The sequence below is a fragment of the Cebus imitator genome, unplaced genomic scaffold (assembly GCF_001604975.1).
Source record: "Cebus imitator isolate Cc_AM_T3 unplaced genomic scaffold, Cebus_imitator-1.0 Scaffold290, whole genome shotgun sequence".
In the NCBI taxonomy this organism is placed as follows: domain Eukaryota; kingdom Metazoa; phylum Chordata; class Mammalia; order Primates; family Cebidae; genus Cebus; species Cebus imitator.
Genome location: NW_016107605.1, coordinates 322,288 through 346,081, shown reverse-complemented (window position 1 = coordinate 346,081; position 23,794 = coordinate 322,288).

The window sequence follows — 23,794 nt, the reverse complement described above, 5'->3', positions numbered from 1 at the left end:
GCTACAGTTATAAATTGATCAAAGTTTCAGATTATGACAGAAGGAGGTAAGGCAAGTTGGAGAGTGATATATACACAGACCAGTGATATATACACAGGACTTAAGAGTGAGAAGTTATGAATATGGAACCGATCCTGCTTTCTGTTTATAAAGCCATTTCCGGAACTTTTGTGAACTTCTCTGTAAAACGACTACCTTACCTGTCAAACAATTTTGATAGAAACAAGTGAGATAACATAAAATTATGTGCTATAAACTGTACGTTGCTATAAGAATTATCAGTATTTATTTAAAAATATTCAAAAGGTGCTTACTCTAATAAATCTTGAGAGTTTCTTTTAGTTTTTCTTTTTTATTATAATTATAAATTTTTAATTCTGATGAGAGTTGGCAATAAAAGCAATTAAAGAGATAAGGCATTGTATTCATAAAGAGCCTGGACACATTTTTATTAACCAAAGGAATAAATCTATTGTGGGAATTTATCAGCAAGCCTCATGAAGCACAGGAAACCACTTTTAAATTTGTTTTTTTCACCCTTAGTCCCAAATCTATAATAAGCAACACAAACAGACAAAATATGCTCCTTGGAGCTTTGCCTGTCCTAAGGGAGAAAATAAATTTGTTCTGGTTTGTTTCTACTTTCCAGGAAATCAGCGTTTAGTAAATATTTTAATAGTTTACCAAAGGACTCCAAAAATCTGCTGCAATAGCTATGTCAGTAAATTAAATTTTGCTTGCTTCTCTTTTGATGGATGTAATATAATTGGAATCCAGTTTATTTTTAAAGAACAGACTTTCTTTTGTGTTGCATCTTTTGAGTCTTTAACATAAAGAATAATGTTTATTCAATGGGTTGTGCACAGTCATGTTTCTGTTATACACAGCATAGTCTGTAAGACTACACATCCCAAGATTATTCACACATAGTTACTAGTGGCATTTGATATCCATAGCTCAGTGGTCTAAAAGCTCCGTAATTCTCAGAAGGTTACATGTTTCTCATATGCAGTCTTGCCATCTGCAGTATTCTGGTCAGACTCTATATTTCCAATTACTGCAGTAAAAATAGGAGCTACAATAACATAAACAGATGCTACACACTTGCTATGGTTGGAATGTGCCCTCTCAAACATTTATGTTGAAACTTAATTCCATTGTTGTCATATTAAGAAATGGGTTCTTTGGGAACGTGATTAAATTGTGAGGGTTCCCAAAACCATAAAAACCCTAAAAGACAACCTTGGCAATACAACCTGGACATAGAATGGGAAAAGATTTTATAACAAAGACACCAAAAGCATCCACATCGAAAGCAAAATTGACAAATGAGATCTAATTAAACTAAAGAGCTTCTGCACTGCAAAATAAACTATCTATAGGTTAAAGAGACAGTCTACAGAATGGGGGAAAATTTTTGCAAACTATCCATCTGACAAAGTTCCACTATCCAGCATCTATCAGGAACTTAAATACAAATAGATACTTTTCCAAAAGAAGACATACATGTGGCCAACAAGCATATGAAAAAATGCTCCACATTCTAACAATTATAGAAATGCAGATCAAAACTACAGTGAGATACCATCTCATGTCAGAATGACTATTAACAAAAAGTCAAAAAATAACAGATGCTGATGAGGTTGTGGAGGAACAGGAACACTTATACACTGTTGGGGGAGTGTAGATTAGTTCAATTATAGTGGAAAGCAGTGTGGTGATTACTCAAAGAGCTAAATGCAGCACTAACATTTGACTCAGCAATCTTATTACCAGGTAGATACCCAGAGGAATATAAGTCATTCTACCATAAAGAGACATGCCCATGAATATTCATTGTGGTGCTATTCACAATAGCAAAGACACGCAATCACCCTAAGTTCCCATCAATAACAAATTGGGTAAAGAAAATGTGATATATATACACCGTGGAATGCAATGCAGCCACAAAAAAGAACAGGATTATGTTTTTTTACAAGAACATGGGTGGAGATGGAGACTATTATCCTTAGAAAACTAACACAGGAAGAGAAAACCAGATACTGCATGCTCTCATTTATAAGTGGTCGCTAAATGATGAGAACTCATGAATACAAACGAGGGAGCAATGGACACTGGGATGTACTTGGGGGTGAAGGGTGGGAGGAGAGAGGGGAGCAAAAAAAAAAAACCACTTTTGGGTACTAGGCTGAATACCTGGGTGATGAAAAAAATCTGTACAACAGCCCCCCATGACAAGAGTTTTAAATACAACAAACTTTCATGTATACTCCTGAACTAAAATAAAGGTTTTTTAAAAAAATATGAGGGTTCCACCTTTTTGAATGGATGAATCCCTTGCAAAAGGGCCGGAGGGAACCGGCTTAAGCTCTTCTTTGCTCTTTCATACTCCCACAATGTGAGGACATAACAACAATGCTCTCATCACACACCAAATACAGGCACCTTTGTCTTGGACTTTCCAGATCTGTGAAAACTTTAAGAAATAATTTTTTATTATTTAAAAAGTACTCAGTCTCTTTTGAGTTTTTTAAATAACAGAGACTAAAAGAACACTTATTTATCTGATAATAGACACATTTTATGAAGATTTCTAGTTTCTTGGATATCAATAAAATGTTTTGCAATGTAACATTAGCTGTTGTCAAATAATATATAACAATGATTGTAAATATCAAATAGTCTTATTGACTTAATTAACAAACAAACAAACAGCGGTCTCCTGCTCCTTTCCCTCCTCTGCCCTCCTGTTTCTTGATTCCTGCTCCACAGCAGTAACCACCCTCAGCTACTTTAACTCTAATTTAGTGCTAATCTATTTGTTCCATTTGTCTATGTTCTCATAGAACACACTTGTATTGTATTTGGAGGATTTTGAAATTCAGATATAGATATCCGCTACTAGCTTTATATTTTATTCAGGTATCAATATTATCTACTAATCTAGCATTGTATGTTGCAGGTACAATAACTGTTATTTAGGTTTTCGTTTAAAAATATCTACCTTTTCGGCCGGGCGCGGTGGCTCAAGCCTGTAATCCCAGCACTTTGGGAGGCCGAGGCGGGTGGATCACGAGGTCAAGAGATCGAGACCATCCTGGTCAACATGGTGAAACCCCGTCTCTACTAAAAATACAAAAAATTAGCTGGGCATGGTGGCGCGTGCCTGTAATCCCAGCTACTCAGGAGGCTGGGGCAGGGGAATTGCCTGAACCCGAGAGGCGGAGGTTGCGGTGAGCTGAGATCACACCATTGCACTCCAGCCTGGGTAACAAGAGCGAAACTCCGTCTCAAAAAAAAAAAAAAAAAAAAAAAACTCTACCTTTTCTTTCACATATGTATCACAGGATATATTTTAATATTAGAGATTGTTCTTATTCAGAATTGGCTCTGTTTGTTGTAAATTCCTCGTTTTTGATTGTTGAGGTCTCTGTCTTTCATACCACATCATAATTATTAAGTAATCTTTGGTTGTCTATTACGAATAAAGCACTAAAAAGGTGATTGGAAGCCCTGAGTATATAAAAGAGATTTATCACTAGCAGGTGGCACATTAATTTGAAAAACCTTTCATTAAATTGGAGGATTTCTGATTTTCAAAATCTATAGATCCTTTTACTTCTTTGCAAAGGTAAATTCCCCTGAGAGAATTCTCCAGTTTTAGGAGAGAACATCCTGACAGCACACGTCCTGAGAGCAAAATCAGGACAGTGGCATGAGCTCCATGGCTTGGAATATAGTCCGTCAATTAATCCCTCTGTTTCTGTTTTGCTTCCAGACCCTAGTAGTGCCTGCTGTCCCGAGCAGGAGACTGCTGTTTGTTTGTTTGTTAATTAAGTCAATAAGACTATTTGATATTTACAATCATTGTTATATATTATTTGATACCAGCAAATGTTACATTGCAAAATATTTTATTGATATCCAAGAAACTAGAAATTCAGAATTTATCAGATTCAATCTATGCAGAGAGTATGCTGCCAATCTTCTACTGAACTGGGGAAAAGTTATTCTTTGCTGCGTGGGTGGATGAGAAGGCAGCTGGTAGGCTAAATGCTTTCAAGTCCCCCGGCACTTTGAGGGCTATTTGGTGTGCATGTTAATTGAGTTATTCTTGGTTTTCCAGACAAATAACCTTGTGACTGGGTGTTGCTCCACTCCCAGCTTTGGTTTCAGATCCTGCTATGTAAACTGTCACTTTTCTATTGTCCTATCACCTCCTAAAATACTGCTGTTGTTGCCTCTCTTTTCCTTTGTACTGGGCATCTATTTCCTTTGAAAACATCTTCATTGTCAATTTAAAAGAATATAGAATGCAACAGAGATAAACACGTGTTTATGTATCATGTTTAAAAAAAAGTCCACCATGTCTTTCTTTCATGGGATCTAAGCATGATCATTCAGGTGTAATATGGAGGAAAATAATATAAAAAGTTACCGGGCAGAACTTTTGATAGCTATTTTCTGTTTAAAACATTGTCAGTATTCATCTCTCTTTTTTCTTTTAGTACATGTTATGGTATGGATATCTGATATCTCAAAACCTCATTTTGAAATTTGACCTCATTGTTAGAGGTGGAGCCTTATGGAAGGTGTCTGGGTCATGGAGGCAGATCCCTCATGAATAGATAAATGCTTTGCCTGAAAGGGAGTAGTGGTAAGTGAATTTATACAGTTTTTGCTGTACAGGTATAAATTCTCAAGAGAGCTTGTTGTTTAAAGTGGCTTGTATCTCCCCGTCTCTCCTGCTTCCTCCTTGCCATATGATCTCTGTACATACTGACTTCCCTTCACCCTTCGCCATGAGTAAAAGTAGTTAGAAGTAGTGAGCAGGGTGCAGTGGCTCACATCTGTAATCCCAGCACTTTGGGAGGCCTAGGAAGGCAGATCATGAGGTTAGGAGTTTGCGACCTGGCTGGCCAACATGGTGAAACCCTATCTGTACTAAAAATACAAAGAATTATCCAGGCTTGGTGGTGCGCGCCTATAATCCCAGCTACTCTGGAGGCTGAAGCAGGAGAATTGCTTGAACCCAGCAGGCAGAGGCTGTGGTGAGTGGAGATCATGCCACTGCACTCCAGCCTGGGTAACAGAGCAAGACTCTGTCAAAAAAGAAGAAAGAAAGAAAGAGAGAGAAAGAAAGAAAGAGGCGGAAAAAAAAAGTCATCAGATGTAGATGCTGGCACCAAGCTTCTTGTACAGCCTGCAGAAGCACAAGCCGAATAAAACTCTTTTCTTTATAAATTACCCGGCCTCAGGTATTCCTTTGTAGAACACTAAATGGACTAAGACAGTATCCAAGTATTAATGTTTTTCAGAAAATTTTAGCCATATTACCAAAAAATAATGAGTCATTGCTTTTCACTCTTTCTTCGTTTTCAATACATTCTTCCCTTTCTAGCCACACCACCAAAATCCTTTATATAATCTAGGACATGATACTAGTTATCAAATTATTTTCCACCTATTTAGCGTGTCCTTTGTTTGGCTGTTCTGAAGTTTTACTTAAGGGGTTACCATTGCCCTGTAGTAAATTCTTTACTTGTGTTCTGCGTGTCTTCCCCTTTCCTAGACTGCAAAGCATAAAACTTGAGTTGAATGAGAAAATGAAGACTGCAAATATTTGTCTGTTAAGTTCAGAAAACCGTGAGTAATCTAACAGGTAGATTCAAATAAAAATCTTTAAAGAGTATTTTTCTGTTCCCATGATACATGAAAGATTCTTGAGTTAAAAAAATAAATAAATAGGAGGTAGAAAGGAGAGAAAGAGAAAGAGAGGCTATTAGGTTAAAGAGGAAAGTTTGATATCAGCAAGCCCCATGGAGCAGTGCCCAAGACGCCCAGAAGTCCTGTCATCACCTGCCTTTCTCCTTGCTGCTACCTGGGGAAAACTGCCATGGAATGCAGCCAGAAAGCCACCAACCTGCAGTGATGCTGATCTGTGTGGCATAAACAGCCCCATGTAAGTGGCTTAGGACACCCACGAGAATCTTGGAATTGAAGTTGGGACATGAACCAAAGTGCTATAAATGCATTATTCTAGTAAAGACTCAATTAAGAATTAAATTACTATTTATCCAGCTTTCTGAAGGTAAGGTAAAAAAGTGTATCTTGTCCACTTTCTTCAGTAACAGATTCCCAAAGTATAGTTTGTAGATTTCTACATCAGAATTATCTGTGGTCATTGTTAAAATAATGTGACACATGACCCTTCTGCAACCTGTCTTGGGAGACTTCCTGGAATGGAGCCCAAGAATGTGCATTTTAAAGAAACATCCTAGATTGGTTTTATGCACACTAAAGTTTTGAAGCTTCTGCTATGATTATTATCTCTATTTTGAATAATTTGCAGCAGGGAGAAAATTATTAATGAGAATTAATAAAGAAATTTAAAAGTTTCTGTTTGTTGTTTGGTAGATTTTTATTCTACATTGGTATGAAGAACCTTCATTATCTGTCTAAACTTTAATCCTCTACCTTGACTTTAAAAAATATTATTCTTAACTATACTTATTTGTTCATCTTTCTATCCATCTCTCATTCACTTATTCATTCATGCATTTAACAGATGTTAATTGACTAGAATTATGGATTAAGCATTTTGTTAGGCAGTGACCTAAAAAATATAACTTCAAGCAAAAGAATAGAAGAAAGGGCTAGGGTTTGTGGAATATATATCTGGGTATGGCTCCTATATATGTTATTTAGAAACTATAAGAACTGAGGCAAGCAAGTTTAATCTTTAGACACTGACATCCTTAACTTTGATAGGTAACTAATGATTTCTACACTGCAGGGTAACTGTGGACAGTAAGTCACATAATTGCTACAAACTGTACCATGCAATATGCAGTTAAAAATGCTAAGACTTCTTGCTGTATCATTATGACAATCATTGTGATTATTATCCCTGTATACCTAGTGCAATATCCAGCTACTGAATAAGCTGGTTGAGGGTTTGAGACTCTGTGTCTTACAGGGATTTCTTCCAGATGTGAAGTGTGCAGCTTAGGAATAATATCAAAAATGAACATACTGCCTGGGTGCAGTAGCTCACGCCTGTAATCCCAGAACTTTGAGAGGCCCAGGCGGGCAGATCACTTGAGGTCAGGAGTTTGAGACCAGCCTGGCCAACATGATAAAACTCTATCTCTACTAAAAATATAAAAAATTTGCTGGGCATGGTAGTATGTGCATGTAATCCCAGCTACTTGAGAGGCTGAGGCAGGAGAATCATTGAATCCAGGAGGCATAGGCTGCAGTGAGCCTAGATCATGCCAGTCCACTCCAGCCTGGGTGGCAGAGTGAGACTCTATCTCAGGAAAAAAAAGAAAAGATCGTATTATGATGTTTTCACATCAGTGACAAAGTGGACATTCAAGAATCAACTGAAGACTCTAAGTAGAGTAAAATACAGGCAAAGTAATGTGGGAAGCTAAGAGCACTGGAAGCAGAAAACTGTTAGAGATTCAGGAAGGAAAAAATTGAAGAAATTCTCTGAATCTAAATTTTATGTTGTTTGTAATAGTTATATGGTATAATCATTGCAGGCAGAGAAGGGGAAAGCAATGAAAAGAATGCTTTCCCTCCTGTAACTATTAGCCAGGTAAAGAAAAAACCCATGAAGATGAATAATTAATATGTCAAATGACAATGCGATAAAATAAGTACATATGAAGTACTCAAACCACAGAAAAGAAGAAAATAGTTAAATTTAGAGATAGCATATAAAATATCTATTGTAAAAATGTTAAAAAACACAAGATCACTCTAATCATTTGCAAGGCTCATGAAAGAATGCAAACAGAGCCCTGAATACCATTTGTCTAAATATTTAAAAGTTCTAACTCAAGCTCATCAAATTTTATGCTAAACATGTTTTAAACTCCTATCGTCAAAAACATGGATCTTTATAACATGTGGAAATCCAGGTACAAATGTCAATTACTTGAACTCCAGTAAGTTTCCCACAAGGAACTTACTAGTAGAAACATAAAAGGACCTAGGATTCCAATTACAAAAGCCTCTTTTCTTTTACTACTCCAGGCTCGGTCTTAAAAAGCAGAGACCTATGGGCGTCCCAGCTTGCCCTGTTCAACTTCCATCCATCACCACTGCCAAAAGTCACTCCTTATCTAACTGTTCAGCCTTGGGGTGTGCACACCATTCGATCAAGACCTTTGTGCAGGAAACTCCGGATTTCTGGGTATATTGAACATGCCTGGGGCTGGGGGGAAGGAGAACAGACCTCTCTAAAACATGGGACCTAGAGTGGAAGACTCTTTCCTTGGGCTAGGTTAGGTTTTAAGCAAACGTCCCACAAAAGATATCAATATTGATGACATAAATATCGGTCTAGAAAATAAGTAAGAAGGAAAAAGAAGGATTAGGAAGAAAAAAGATGGAGGAGTTTCTGAGAAGACCAGCATGAGCAAAGGCACAGAGATGGAAAAGAATATACTTTGCTTTGAAAGAGTTAACACAAATAGCCCCACAGGAAATCTGCCCTCCCCACACCAGACTTGGTGCACAGTCAGTGCATTGCAGTCTTTAGAGGAAGTTGGAGTCAAGGACTCAGATGTCATGAACAGACACATCCCTACCCTAGGCAGCACTCCTATCCTTCTCCTAGCTTCTTCCCCTGAGCCTCTGTGCCCTCCAAAATGCCAGCAACCTTCTTTTTGGGATTTCCTAGCTTTCTGGGCACTATTTTTAGTGAGACAAATCCATTTCCTCATCCCCCATCCTGCCAGTTGTGCCTGGTATTTCCCTCAACCCTCACCCAGTGGTATTACTTGGGAAAAAAATACTATTGTAGGGGTTCAACTGTCTTATATGTCTAGATAATGCTACCTTTGCCTCTTTTTAACCTTTGTTTTTTCTGTCCTTTGTAGGTAAGAAAATGGCTTTATGTTACAGCATTCTTACGAGTCTTTTCTGTGTGTTGAGAAATCTTATGGTTACAAGGAGGCAGAGCCTAGAGAAATCTTAAAGACTACTGAGTCAATACTTTCAGTGATGCTCCTTAAGACCCACACCTTCTTTTTTTTAAAAAAAAAAAGAGAAGGAGCTTTGGAGGAAACTCATACAGAAGTCATCTTATCAATGTGCAAAAGGAAATTCAGTAACCAAAAGCAAGTTTTATTCAAGTGTTCATGTAAAAGTGAGCAGTATTGCAAGGAGCTGTACAAATGAAGTGATCACTGTCTTCATAAAAAAAAAAACACAGCTGTTCCAATGTAGAAAAGATTAAACATTTAATTTTAAGATAACCTCACATTGTTCATGGATAAGTCTGCTTCTGTCTCCTTTTCTGGATATTAGCCATAACGAAAAGAAAATCCTCTATTTAAACATATGACTTTGCCTATGCCAGAATAATTTTATGTTTATTAAAAGTTTCTGATCATAAGTAACTGCCAAAAACTTCTTAGTCTCACTTAGACTTTATTTCTCTAGCTTCTCATTGCTCTGGCCCTTCATGTTTGGCAAAACGATCAACTTTTTTGACTCACAATCCTGCTTTTCTACCTCTGCCTCAGGACTAGAAGGTACATGACAATATAAGTAAGTGTGGCCCAATCTCGCTTCAGGTGTAGGCAGAAAGAGGGAGAGATATTCACAGGTCTATTTGGAAAATGAAGACATGGCAGCCTTCATCACTAGACATCTTGATTCTAAGGAATCCAATAAGCTGATTCAGAGATTTAATTGAGAGCTTGGATCTCAAATTATATACATGGGATTCAAGATCTCAAGGACATGACATGTAGACATAGATGGTTTCGGGGTCCAAGGTCAGAATGAAAATCAGAAAAAGGGCAGGCTATAAAAGAAATGGACCAGGCATATGGGATAGTGCTATGATTTGAACCTGTCCTCCAAAGTTCATGTGTTGGAAACTTAGTCCCCTATCCAATAGTGTTGAGAAGTGAAATGTTTAAGAAGTGATTAGGTCATGAGTGCTTTGCTCTCATTAATGGATTATTGTCATCTTCCCGAGTGTGGGTTTTTTATAGAAGCGAGTTCGGCCATCTCTTAATCTCTTTTACCCTCTCTTATCCTCTCGCCTTCCACAGTAGAATGATGTCACAAGCTGATACTCACTTGATGTGGACTCCTTGATACTGGACTTCCCAGTTCAGAGTCTTCAGGGCTTGTAACTCCAAACAAGTTTCACTGGCTATGGATGAGATGGAGTGCTAAAATGTGGCTAAGCTTCTTTCTCTTTAAAGCAGCTATCACAAACCCAAATACCTACTATAGACAGATATATAAAAGAATGAAGCAGATTCTGGATAAGAGCATTATAAACACAGTGAATAATCAGGGAAAACTGGCACAATGAAGAGTATTCACAGTCTAGTGAGAACAGCTGCTACTCAGGTGCAGCAGTTATTGCCATTTGAAAATACGGCCCAATGTTGCCATCTAAAGATTTATGAGAAGATGAATATCTAAAATTTCAGGTGAAATCTCCTACTAAAAATGTGGGCAGAAATTTACAAAGGAAAACCAATACTCTATTGGAAATAATAAAACAAATTCTGGCTGCAGAACACCAGCTTAAGAGATCTATTTAGATTTTAAGAAAATCTGAGTTGGTGAGTCAAACTCTAACCCTATCAGGAACTCTCTGAGCATTGGCTCAATAAAAGCTCAATCATGTTCAAAGTTATTAAACTCTGTTATTTCCCCTTCTCCACTGGTTTCTATATAGACAGAATTTCTTAAGCACATTTCTGGCCTCCAACTGTACCGTTACTCACCTTGTTCCAAAAGGTAGTGAAGTGATACTTGGTTAGTGAGTATGGGAGCAAGAAGTTAGTAGGCCTGGTCCTGCTCTTTCTTTTTTCTTCTTAAACTGCTCCTCAGGCAAAGGGAGCTGCCACTGTTCTGCCAGGTGTTTTATTACTTAGAAAATTGCTGTCTCAGACCTGAGTGGCTTGGTTTCCATGACTGAATAGTTTGCCCAATTTAGGTATTGTGTTTGAGTGAGCAGACATGCTCAGTGTATGCAGAATAAACATTCTGAAGCCTGAACACTCTATGAGTTATAATTTAGCTTCGATATGCTATTCCATTTTATTTTTCAAATGAATCTTATGGGAAAGAGGTTTGCTATTTATCAGTTGCTTCTGAAGAACCTCAACAAATATGTGATAATTTTATTTTACCATAAAATAGCATTCTGTTTTAATGTCTGCTAAAATATCATAAAGGCTATTTTGAAAATACTGATCTTGTCAATTTTTCTTTATACATACAAAATCTATAAGTCAGTATCACTGATTTATATAAGGTTACCCAGAAGTTACTGTCAAGACTATGGTAAAAATTAATATGAATTTCTTGTTTTGAGACTTGGAAGTTCTCACTCATTCTCACAACAGGAAAATAATTGAACAATCTGAAAAACAACAACTCTTTTTAGATCTATATGATAACTGATGTCACAGGGCAAGCTACCATTATAAAAACTGGAGAGAAGGGCAATTAACTTAACTATTTTACAACTTCACAATGGTGCAAAACCATCACAATTTGGCATATTTTGAATTTAGAATTCTGATTTTTTGCCTGGCCTAGGGATATGTGGTACATAAGATATTCAGCATTTTCTTTCCTTACATATATAAAATAGGCTTTGTATTAGGTCATTTTACCCAACTCTAGGCTAATGTGAGTGTTCTGAGTATATTTAAGGTGAACAAGACTAAGTTCTGTAAGTTTGGGGCACGACATGCATTTTCAACTTACAATATTTATGATGGGTTTATCAGGATGCCACCCTTTGTATGTCAAGGAAAATTGGTACTGAGAATCACAGTACTTTCATGAGTCTTACTTTCAGAAGCCTAAATAGATCCTTATGGAGAAGATGAGAAAAAAATATCTTTTCATGTTTCTAGCAGAGGGAAGGGAAAAGTAGCCATTTTGCAATGCACTCAGAGCTTTCTGTCCTCAACAAAAGTCTGTCCTCAAGGGAAGCTCTTTTATCACACCCTAATTGACTTAAGTTTTACCAGAGCAAGGGTCATTTAATAGAGAAAGCATTGACTTCTCAGCAAATGGAACTGAAAGAAATATATCTCCAATGGAATTTGAAAAATAATAATCTAGGCAGTTTTTATAAATTTATAGACTTAAATGTAAAATGAAAAACCACAAAACATCTAGAAGATACCACAGGAGAAAATCTGGGTTGAATGTAGAATCTTAAACATAAGACCAAAGCAACATGAAATTAAAAAAAAAAAAAAAAAAAAAAAAGCTCTAGAATTTAAAAACTTAATTTAGAAACAGACACCTATAAAAAAAAAAAAAAAAACACACTGAGTCATGCAAAATATTGCAGGTTTGGTTTCAAACTGCCACAATAAAGTAAACATTGCAATAAAGTAAGTCATGCAAGCTTTTTGCTTTCCCAGTGCATATTAAAATTATGTTTAATTACTACACTGTAATCTATGAAGTATACAGTAGCATTATGTTTTAAAAGTACAAAGCTTCATTAGAAACTAATTTATTGCTAAAAAATTGCTAATAATCACCTGAGCCTTCAGTACATTGTAATCTTTTTGCTGGTGAAGGATCTTGTCTCCATGTTGGTGGCTGCTGACTGATCAGGGTAGAGGTTGCTGAAGTCTGGGTGGTTGTGAATATTTCTTAACACAAGCCAGCAGTGCACTTTGGCATATCATTTGGCTCTTCCTTTAACAAAAGATTTATCTGTAGCATGCAACGCTGTTTGGTAGTATTTTACCCATAGTGTAACTCCCCAAGAGGTTCACCTTGTGTGCTGCCTAGACAGAGTCAATTTGTCAAAATGGGAAAATTCCAACACAGAAAGAATAATCGATGCCAATCCAGCTGTAAGGGAAACTGGAGTTTTATTATTACTCAAATCATTTCCTTGAAAATTCTGGGATCAGAGTTTTTAAGGATAATTTCATGGGTAGAAGGCCAGTGAATCTCGAGTGCTGATTGGTTGGGCTGGTGATGAAATCTTAGGGAGTCAAAATTGTCCTTCTGTGCTGAGTCAGTTTCTCTTTGAGGGTCACAAGACCAGATGAGCAAGTTTATTGATCTGAGTAGCGCCAGGATCTACAAAATATCTTAAGCACTGATCGTAGGTTTTACAATAGTGATGTTATCTGCAGTAGCAATTTCAGGAGGGTCAAAATCTTGTAGCCTCCAGATACATGACTCCTAAACCGTAATTTCTAATCTTGTGGTTAATTTATTACTCCTGCAAAGGCAGTCCAGCCCCCAGGCAGGAAGTGGGTTTGTTTTGAAACAGGGCTGTTAACATCTTTGTTTCAAAGCTAAACTATAAACTAAGTTCCCTTCAAAGTTAGTTTGGCCTACACCCAGGAATGAACAAGGACAGCGGGGAGGTTAGATGGAAGATGGAGTCAATTAGGTCAGATCCCTTTCACTGCAAATAACTTTCTTAGTTATGATTTTTCAATGGCAGTTTCAACAACAGAACTTGCGATACGGGAGTCAATGTTTTCAAGCCCTACCAGCAATATCCACAGCATCATAACCAGGAATAGATCCCATTTCAGAAACAACTTTCTTTGCTAATCCATAAGAAGCAGCTGCTCACCCATTCAAGTTTCATCATGAGATTGTAGCGATTCAGTCATATCTTCAGGCTCCAACTACAATTCTGCAGTTACTTTCTTCACTGAAGTCTTGAATCCCTCAAAGTTATCCATGAGGGTTGAAATCAGCTTCTTCTAAACTGCTGTCAATGTTAATATTTTGACCTTCTCCTGTGAATCACAAGTGTTCTTAATGGTGTCTAGAGTGGTGAATCCGTTTCAAAAGGTTTTCTATTTATTTTGCCCAGTTCCATCAGAGGAATCACTATCTATAGCAGCTATAGTCTATAAACCCAAAATGACATTCTAAGAGCCCCCCAGCCACCTGAATGGATCCCTCCTCTTGGCTAAAGGGTATTCTGGAATTGCCTGAAAATTTAGTTCAGGCCATGATGGAATAGGAGGTGGGATATGCCTCATTATACCCTCAAGCATTACTGTCAACACAGAGCTAAGTCTGATAAGAAACATTTACAATCTATTCTCTTTAAAGCCTGCTACGTGGAGGCTTCATCTGCATGATAAAACCTTGTCTCTCCAACCTCTTATCTTTTGAGATGGAGTCTTGCTCTGTTGCCCAAGCTGGAGTGCAGTGTGTGATCTTGGCTCACTGCAACCTCCACCTCCCGGGTTTAAGTAATTCTCCTGCCTCCGCCTCCTGAGCAGCTTGGATTACAGGTGCCTGCCACCATGCCTGGCTCATTTTTGTATTTTTAGTAGAGACAAGGCTTCACCATGTTGGCCAGGCTCATCTGAAACTCCTGACCTCAAGCCTCCCAAAGTGCTGGTATTATAGGCATGAGACATCATGCCCGGCCCCAACCCCTTATCTTAACCCAGACATTCCTACTTGCTGATAATAACTCTTTCAACCAATTGCCACTCTGAAAAAAAATTTTAATTTACCTATGACCCAGGAACCTCGCTCCTTAGCCCTTCCAGAATCAACTACTGTAAACATTGCTTATACTGATTGATGTAGTTTATCTTTCTAAAATGTAGAAAAGAAAGCTGTATCCCTGCCACCTTGGGCACATGTCATCAGGACCCCCTAAGGCTGTGTCACACGTGCATCCTTAACCTTGGCAAAATAAATTTTCTAAACTGATTGAGATCCGTCTCAGATATTTTGGGTTCACAAGCCTTACAAAAGTTATTTCTTAAATACAAATACTTGAAAGTCTAAACGACTCCTTGATCCATGGGCTACAGAATAGAAATTGTATTAGGAGGCATAAAAACAACATTTATCTTCTTGTTTATCTCCATTAGGCCTCTTGCATAAACAGGTGCATTGTCAATAAGCAGTAATATTTTGAAAGGATTTTTTTTTTTTAGTAGTAACTCTCAATAGTGGGCTTAAAATCTTTCGTAAACCATGCTGTCAACAGATGTGTTGTGTCCTAGGATTTGTTTTTCCAATATTAGAGCACATACAGAGTAGACTTGACATAATTCTCAATGGTCCTAGGATTTCCAGAAGGGAAAATGAGCATTGGCTTCAACTTAAGTCTGCAGCTCTGTTAGCCCCTAACAAGAGAGTCGGCCTATCCACTGAAGCTTTGAAAACATGCATTGACTTCTCCTCTCTAGCTATGAATGTTCTAAGTGGCATCTTCATCCAATAGAAGGCGATTTCATTTATAGAGAAAAGCTGTTGTTTAGCTGTTTATCTTAGCTAGCTAGGTCTTCTGGATAGCTTCCTACACTTGCTCCTTTACGTTGCACTTTTACGTTATGTAGACGACTTCTTTCCTTGAAACTTAGGAACCAATCTCTGCTAGCTTCACACTTTTATTCTGCAGCTTTCTCGCCATTCTCAGCCTTCATAGAATTAGACAGAGTCAGGGCCTTGCTCTTGGTTGGGCTTTGGCCTAATAAGAAAATGTTGTGATTGGTTTGATCATCTACTCAGACTACTAAAACTTTCTCCATATCCGCAATAAAGCTGTTTCTGTTTCTTATCATTCCTGTGTTCACTGACGTAGCACTTTTAATTTCCAAGAACGTTTCTTTTGCATTTGTAACTTGGCTACTGGCATACAAGGCCTATCTTTCAGCCTAACTCAGATTTTTACATGTTTTCTCACTAAGCTTAATCAATTCTAGATTCTGATTTAAAGTGAGAGACATGTGAATCTCCCTTTAACTTGAATACATAGAGACTACTGTAGAGTTATTAATTGATGGAATTTTAATATTATTGTTTCTTGGTTAATAGAGGGGTCCAAGCAGGGGGTGATTCAGCCAGTCAGTAAAGTAGTCAAAACCTACAGAACCTTCATTATTTGTTTACTGTTTTATATGAGTTCAATTCATGGTACCCCAGAACAATTACAATAGTAACATTCATAGTCACTGATCACACATCACTATAACACATATAGTAACAATGAAAATGCTTGATATATTGTGAAAATTGCCAAAATGTCACACAGAGACACAAAGTGAGCACACGCTCTTGAAAAAAATAGCATTGGTAGACTTGCTCAATGCAGAGTTGCCACAAACTTTCAATTTCTAAAAAGCTGATATGTGAAGGACAATAAAGTAAAGCCAACTAAATGAGGCAGGCCTGTATTGATAAATTTAACTTCCTTAAAATTAAAAATTTCTGCTCTGACAAGATATTTTTAGGAAAATGAAAAGACCAACCAATGTGTTTTGCAAAAATGAAAGTATTTGCAAAACACATACCACTATAATATATAAAGAACTCTAAAGGCCCAATAATGAAAAATAGAATGTAATTCAAATAGCAAGCCAAAACCTAAAAAGACACCTCACCAAAGAAAATATACAGAGGCATAAGCAAGCTTATGAAAAATATTCTACATTATATGTCATTAGGAAATTGCACATTCCCCGATTTCCACTATTTGGTTTGCTAACCTCTATGACACATCCATGAAGTGGTCCCAGTTGTTGGGTTTGTTTTTCTATGTTGAGGGGTAAGAGGCATATAGCCATATCTCTCAATTAACTGCTCTACTCCCTTCCTTAATGATTTGATTATTCTAGAATGCTCGAAAAAGTTACATTGAAGAACTCTGTGACTGCTCTCCACAGATTAGAATCCTAAGTAATAGTATAGTTTATTAATGCAGTTATCTTACACTATATATCTTCCATCATGATTAAACAAATCAGTGTCAGCCCTGAGATACAATCAAAAGCTATTATGCAACCATATATACATCCTCTAATGACCCAATGAAGTACATAATGAAATATTATCACAACATAAAAGCAAAACCTTCACAAATGAATGTTTGAAAACACTAAAAAATATTTACCAATACTTATCTTAAAATACAGTTGGAATTTGCATTTTATGTGAATATTAAATTGAGATAGATAAAATCTGAATTTCAAATTCTTCGAGTCATTTAGGCATTTCTAGTTCTTAATATCTCATTGACAGAGTGAATAGGATTATATTTTCACATATCTGTTATGGAAAGAGCCTGTTGCACAGAAATGTAGATTTTTCAGTTTGGGGAAATTACTAATTTTTTATTTAGTATCTTCCTTTTCTTTTATTATTTCTTCTTTTTCATAAATCCAATATTGAATATATAGAGATAGTGGTATTTTACTTGTGGGCACAAGGAAATTGCAAAATAAAAAATTCTACTTAGACAATTTTCTATCAAATTATAAGAATAAATAAAGCTTCTCACATAATAAGAATTCTTAGCATCTTCTGTTTATATGAAGAAAGCTGACTTTTTGGTATTCCTATGTGAATGTGCACATTCACAAGGCCATGTTTTCACGTGTGCTGGGTTAGATTAGGATCAGGGAGATTTGGAATGCAAAGCAGACCAGCATTAATATGAACATATGAAATTACTAAAGTTTCAGTAATTCCACCATTTATTTACACAAAGACAAATGTATAGTTTTGATTGGCTTAATATTAATAAAACAAAATAAAAATATGAAAATGTAAATACTTGAAGTTTAAATCACTAAGCTCTTCTAGAGAGCATTTTATAGTGTTTTAAAATACACACATATACACACCTAAATTGTGGTAGAAAATATTGTATATTTAAATGTAAATAGTGGACACTCTTCTATTGTAGTATAAGTACTACAATATGTATGTATACTCCTACATCTAATGTATACATACCTTGTATATTCATTTTATACTAAATTTACTAATTTAAGTAGAGTATACAAATTAGTTATGTTTTAATTAGTCTATCTTTTATAGTATATAGTTCAGTGAAAGCCACAAAATAAAGAGAAGTTTCAAAGTTCTTAGATTCCAGAAGTAAATAGTTAAAAGCCATGGAAATTTTCTAAATAGCATCTAGCCATGATAGTTTCTGAGCACACACAAATAATCAAGAATGGCCATTAAATGTATGGATACCTTTAAAGCTAAACCCTAGGGAATGTATGCCTTCACAACTTACCAACATCCTCCACTGTTAACCGTGGTATACTTAACGACCTAGAGCTGGCACTTGCAGAAATAGAGAAATGGGAAAATAGAACTGAAAGATTTATGAACCATGTACCCTTGCCATGTAAAGAATTACAGTGTATTGCATAGTTTTCACAGCCTTTAGATGTTACTCTGATTAAATTCAGCAAATAATACTTAATCAGACCATGGTAATCTCTGTGAAGAAATGAAAACTAGTGGCTCTTGCCTTTGAGAAGCTTTTACTGTAAAGAAGGATTAATTACTCTTCATGCTTTCTTTGGTTATAATGGCAAAATCATACTACTTACTATTACTGACTCTAGTATGGTATATGTAGATAGTTAAATACATGTTTAGAGGTATACTTTGTTGTGGTTAACTTAGTATTATTTTTGAAAGAGGAAAGTATGACATTACGGGTGGGTTAACAAAGCAGATATTTAGAATGACAATAAAGCAATATTGCAAGAATTTGGAAGAATAATTAAAAAATGGAAAGAATGACATAATTTTTTTCCAGTTTACTATCTTCATGAAGAGATAACTTATCTGTAGGTAGTGTCATGAGCACAATTGAAAAGTAATGTACTCCAAGAACACAATGAGAAATTACAAAAATAATCTGTAAAGCATTAAGACAGGCTGAGCAAGACTGTCGTTTGGGTCTTGTGGAAAGAAAATCAGGGTGATATCTCTTTTTCTAAATGCTTTTCAAAATAACAATGGAAAAACAATAAAAACTCTGTATCTTGCTCAATGACACATTATACAGATAGAACAGGATGCTCTCCATTTTCTTGAATTTATGCACAAAATAGTTTTTTATCTTCATGTAGAAACCAATGACTTGTCTTTGCAATTTTCCTTAATTTGATATTCTAAAACATGAAGATTCTTTATTAATTAAAAAGGTGGGCATGGTTGCAGATGAGTTCCCTATAAAATATCTCTTGATAAACAGTAAGCAAGAAAACAGAAGGCGTCATATGAGTTTGAACATGAACCTATCTCAGCAATCCTATTACAGAATCCAATTATGCTTGTCTCTGCCTATTTCTTTTGACTGTTTTAACATACTTTTTCATCTCCACCTCAGGCATTCAGAGCCCCTTTTCATTTCACTTTTCTCAAAAACTTCTTTACTTGAGCCTCACAAATCCTGGCATTTCAAAAACTAAAAGGTAGTTCTCCTATATGTAAATTAATTTCCCAATCAATTCATTAACAGAATATATTGGAGATTACATATTGGAGAACTACTTTGGCTTACTCTGAACAGAACGGAGGAGTTAATGCATTTCTTCTATCTCAAAAGGAAGTGTAAATATCTAAACTTTTTTTTTTTTTTTTTTTTTGAGACGGAGTTTCACTCTTGTTACCCAGGCTGGAGTGCAATGGCGCGATCTCGGCTCACCGCAACCTCCGCCTCCTGGGTTCAGGCAATTCTCCTGCCTCAGCCTCCTGAGTCGCTGGGATTACAGGCACGCGCCACCATGCCCAGCTAATTTTTTGTATTTTTAGTAGAGACGGGGTTTCACCATGTTGACCAGGATGGTCTTGATCTCTTGACCTCGTGATCCACCCGCCTCGGCGTCCCACAGTGCTGGGATTACAGGCTTGAGCCACCGCGCCTGGCCCTAAACTCTTTCTTTGAATATCTAAGTCTCAAATAATTCAGTTGTCTAAGTTGAAAACTATATTCTTGAAAAATATACATACACAATTCTAAAAAAAGGTTTTAGCCTCAGTTAGAAAAATCATATGTGAATAATTACAGATAACTGATTATTCATGTCTTGTGTTTTTTAAATGTTTATGTATATATACCTTTACCTGTTCTAAAAATAATTAGGCAAAGTAATCGTGTTAGAAGATACTTTGCTCTGATAAAATGTTGTTGAGATGTTAAAAACAGGAGAAATTGCTAGAATTATAGGAACTACAGTTTGAAAGTGACCTCAGAGGGCATCTCATTTAACTGGCTGCCTCATGGATTGATGCCTTCAGAAAGGTTTAGGAGTAGTGACTGTGCAGTTTCTGTTTGAGTACTTCCAGAGAAAGAACACTCACTCTTAATACAACCAGGCTTTTCAGTTTCTGGACAGCACAGTTAGAAATCTCTTTCTGTTCTTCAGATCAGGGTCCACTTTATAACTCAAACAACAGAACTCCCATATACTTTTTTTGTAAATAACTTTACAAAATGAGAATAGTTTAAAATTGAAAACAAAATGTTCATCAGTGGCCCTAACTAGGAGAAAGTAATATTTAAAATCAACAGTGGCATTTGACATTGTCCACTTTTGAGACTTAGTTTTGTTTTTGTTTTTTTTTAAATCAGGCAATATGGTAATCTGGTAGCCTGAGAATATCTATACATATATGTTCAAACTACAGAATGATTATTTCTTATACTGACTGCCTAGTGGACTACAAGTAGGGGCATTGAGGAATGTTAAGACAATCATACTCATTGAGGACTGTGTGGCTATATTTGTGTGTGTGTGTGTGTGTGTGTCTATATAAATGCTTGTAACTGTATGGATGTGTCTGTGCAAATTTTATGTTGTGTCTATTAGATGTGACTGTGTGCATGATGAGGAAGGAAGGAGTAGAAAATGAAGATTTCTTGTTAAGTCTGACTTCTTCCTTGTATTTCATTTAAACGTAACTGCAATAACACTGGACAGAACACATTTGACTGTTATACATGTATACTTGAATCATCTGTGCTTTTACTTGAATATTGGAAAAGTAGAAACTTATAAACAACTTTAGGTGAATTGTAAATTATGTTGAATACATATATTAGATAAAATCCAAAGATATTTTCTGATGTCATGTTGTATGTGTGTTTTTTGGGAAGTGTGGGTTTTTGTGTGGGGGTGGAAAATAACCATTTCTGTTTGGGAAGCTATGCCACTTGACCACATGTAGCCAAGTTAAAGATCGGTACTCAAAGCCCAAATTAAAGAGTCTGGGTTTTTTGATTTTCTTTATATAGAAAAAGTAAAATATTTCACTTGCAAAATGTTAACAAAAAAAAGGAATAGATTTTGTATGCACATACTATTATCTTCTGAATACCATATTTTGAATATTAAAAAAAATTGGAATTGTATTTTAAATACCATTTATACATTGGAAATCTATGTTTTCTAGATATCCAGAAAGTAAAACCAAAGGATTCATAAAAAGATATTGGCAATTTTACTAATGAGGAGTTATATATACAAATAAGTGAGACCAAAGATATGAGCCATTAAAAAAATCATTATTATTATAAGAGCATAGATTTGGTTGTCTTGCTCTATTTTCTGTGCTAAAATTACCAGCCATCTTGAATATGGCATCTACTTCATAATTTTGAATACGCCAAATGGTGAAATGTATTTGTTGAATTTTATCTTTTTCATTGTCTGAACTTATGCTATTATTTGCCAGACAAGTTTAGAAATGTTAAAAAGACTGTTACAAAAAAATTAAATCTTTAAATAATTACAGGCTTTGGAGCGTTTTTTCCTTTGTGTTCTTTTCTAGAGTTTTTTAAGTTTATTGGATGGTGGACCCCCTTTCACTTCTCTTGGCTCTGACTTTTTTTGGACCCACTGCCCTTATAGTATACTCTCTGATACATTGTGGTTTACATAAAAAAAAAAAAAAAAAAAAAAAAAAAAAATTAATTAAAAAAAAAAAAAAAAAAAAAAAAAAAAAAAAGAATTCTAATCTGGTGCTCCACACCTTGCTATAGCTAACTAGAAACTTAGCCTTATAATTTTAATAGGTTAATATATAAATCTTGAAAAAGAAGATGCAATAATATATTAGACAAAATAAGCATATTTACAATACATAAAAGGACTCCTAAAAATTGTTAATTAAAAGTCAGATTAAGTGCAAAAGAAATATAAGAATGTTCAATTAACACCTGAAAAGCTGTCTAACATCTTCAGTCAATGGGAAATTGCAGATTAAAACAACAATAAAATATTGTCCAAAGAATCTATTCCATTTTATCTTCGCATCAGCAATGTATGAGATTCCTACTGTAATCGGATTAGCTGCAAGAGGATTTTCTGTAACACAGGTTCTTGGCCTCTTCAACCCTAACAAATTGGGAAGGGGGCCTTGGTGTCCCGGTGAGTGTTACAGCTCAAACAGATAGAAATTATGGACCCAAAGAGTGTGTGGTAGTGCAGTTAATTAGGCAGAGCAAAAGGACATATTCCACACCACGGAAGGGGACCCGGAGTGGGTGTTGCTGCAAGCTTGGACAGCTGGAGCTTATATCCGCCCTCCCACCCTCGGAATTATCTCCTCCCCCTTTTTATTGTCATCCAATGAGAGGGATTTTTTCAAACTTTCTCTGGATCAGTTGATCTTTGAATCCTTTACTGGATTGGTTACTATTTTAAAACCCTGAGTCACTGAGCCTCTGCCTTCAGTAGCCAAAGGTGGGAAAATTCCTGCACTGGGAACAAAACCCCTAGCCAACCCTGGAACTTTCTCTAATGGTCCCTCACTATCTGCTACACGTCTTCACCAACATTTTATATTGTCAATCTCCCCAACATTCTATTGGATGTGAAAAAGTGTTTTATTGCTGAATAATATTTGTATACATTTTTTCCCATGAGACTTTCTTATAAACTTACACTTATTACATGGTTAAGCAATTCCACCTCTAGGTGTTTTCTCAAGAGAAACGAAACAAACATATGCTCACAAAAAGTATTTTACAAGATATCATGATAGCCTAATTTCTAACAACTAAAATTACTGCAAACTTTGATGAACAGTAGAATGTTTTTAAATTTACTTTTATTCTTTTTTTTATTTTTTTAACTCAGTTTGTTTTCCCAAGTCAACAACTGCTAAACAAATTATGGCATAACAGTGAAATAGGATGTGACATAATAGCAAAAAAAAAAAATAGGAATACATACAATATTATGGATAGATTTTAAAAACTATTATGAGTAAAAGAAGCCACTTTCTAATGTTGCTGGCTATAATTTTTACAAAGATATTTCTATCACTTTCTACATAGTTCTAAATATATGCTATCCAATATGTCCAATAGCTATATGTCAGTGGCTATTACCACTGACAAGGAACTGTTAAGAACTTGAAATGTGGCTTGTGTGATTAAGAAAGTAAATTTAAATTGTATTTAACTCTAATTAATTAAATGTTAAGGTTAAGTAGCCACATGTGACTAGTGAGAATTATACTGGACAGCACAACTCTGTATCTTGTTTAGAGTGGTGGTTACATGGCTGTGTACAATTGTCTAAATTCATCAAACTTAAACCTGAGTAGTTTATTAAATTTATAATACACGTTGAAAAGCCAAAAACCTTGCAATGTTTATTTGTGAAAGTTTCCATTTAAAAACTAAAACAAGAACTCAAAACTAATGACATAGTTTTGAGGGTATACTGAGGAGATTGAGAAGAATGAAGCTTCACCTATCCTTAGAATTCAAATAAAACCCAACAGATTAAAACACTAAAGGATAATCTTAGACCCCACTCAGTCTTTGTCTGTCCAAGCATTACTTTATGTTTATTTTATAGGTGGAATGTTGCAGTGTCTCGTCTATTCCTACCAGTGAGTGACATATGTGATTAATTGCATTGCCTTAACTAAACAGCAGGTGACTTGGATGTGATCACCTGCAATGGCCAGCTTCCAATCAGATTAGTTTCCAAACTTGGGTTCTCTCATTGCAATT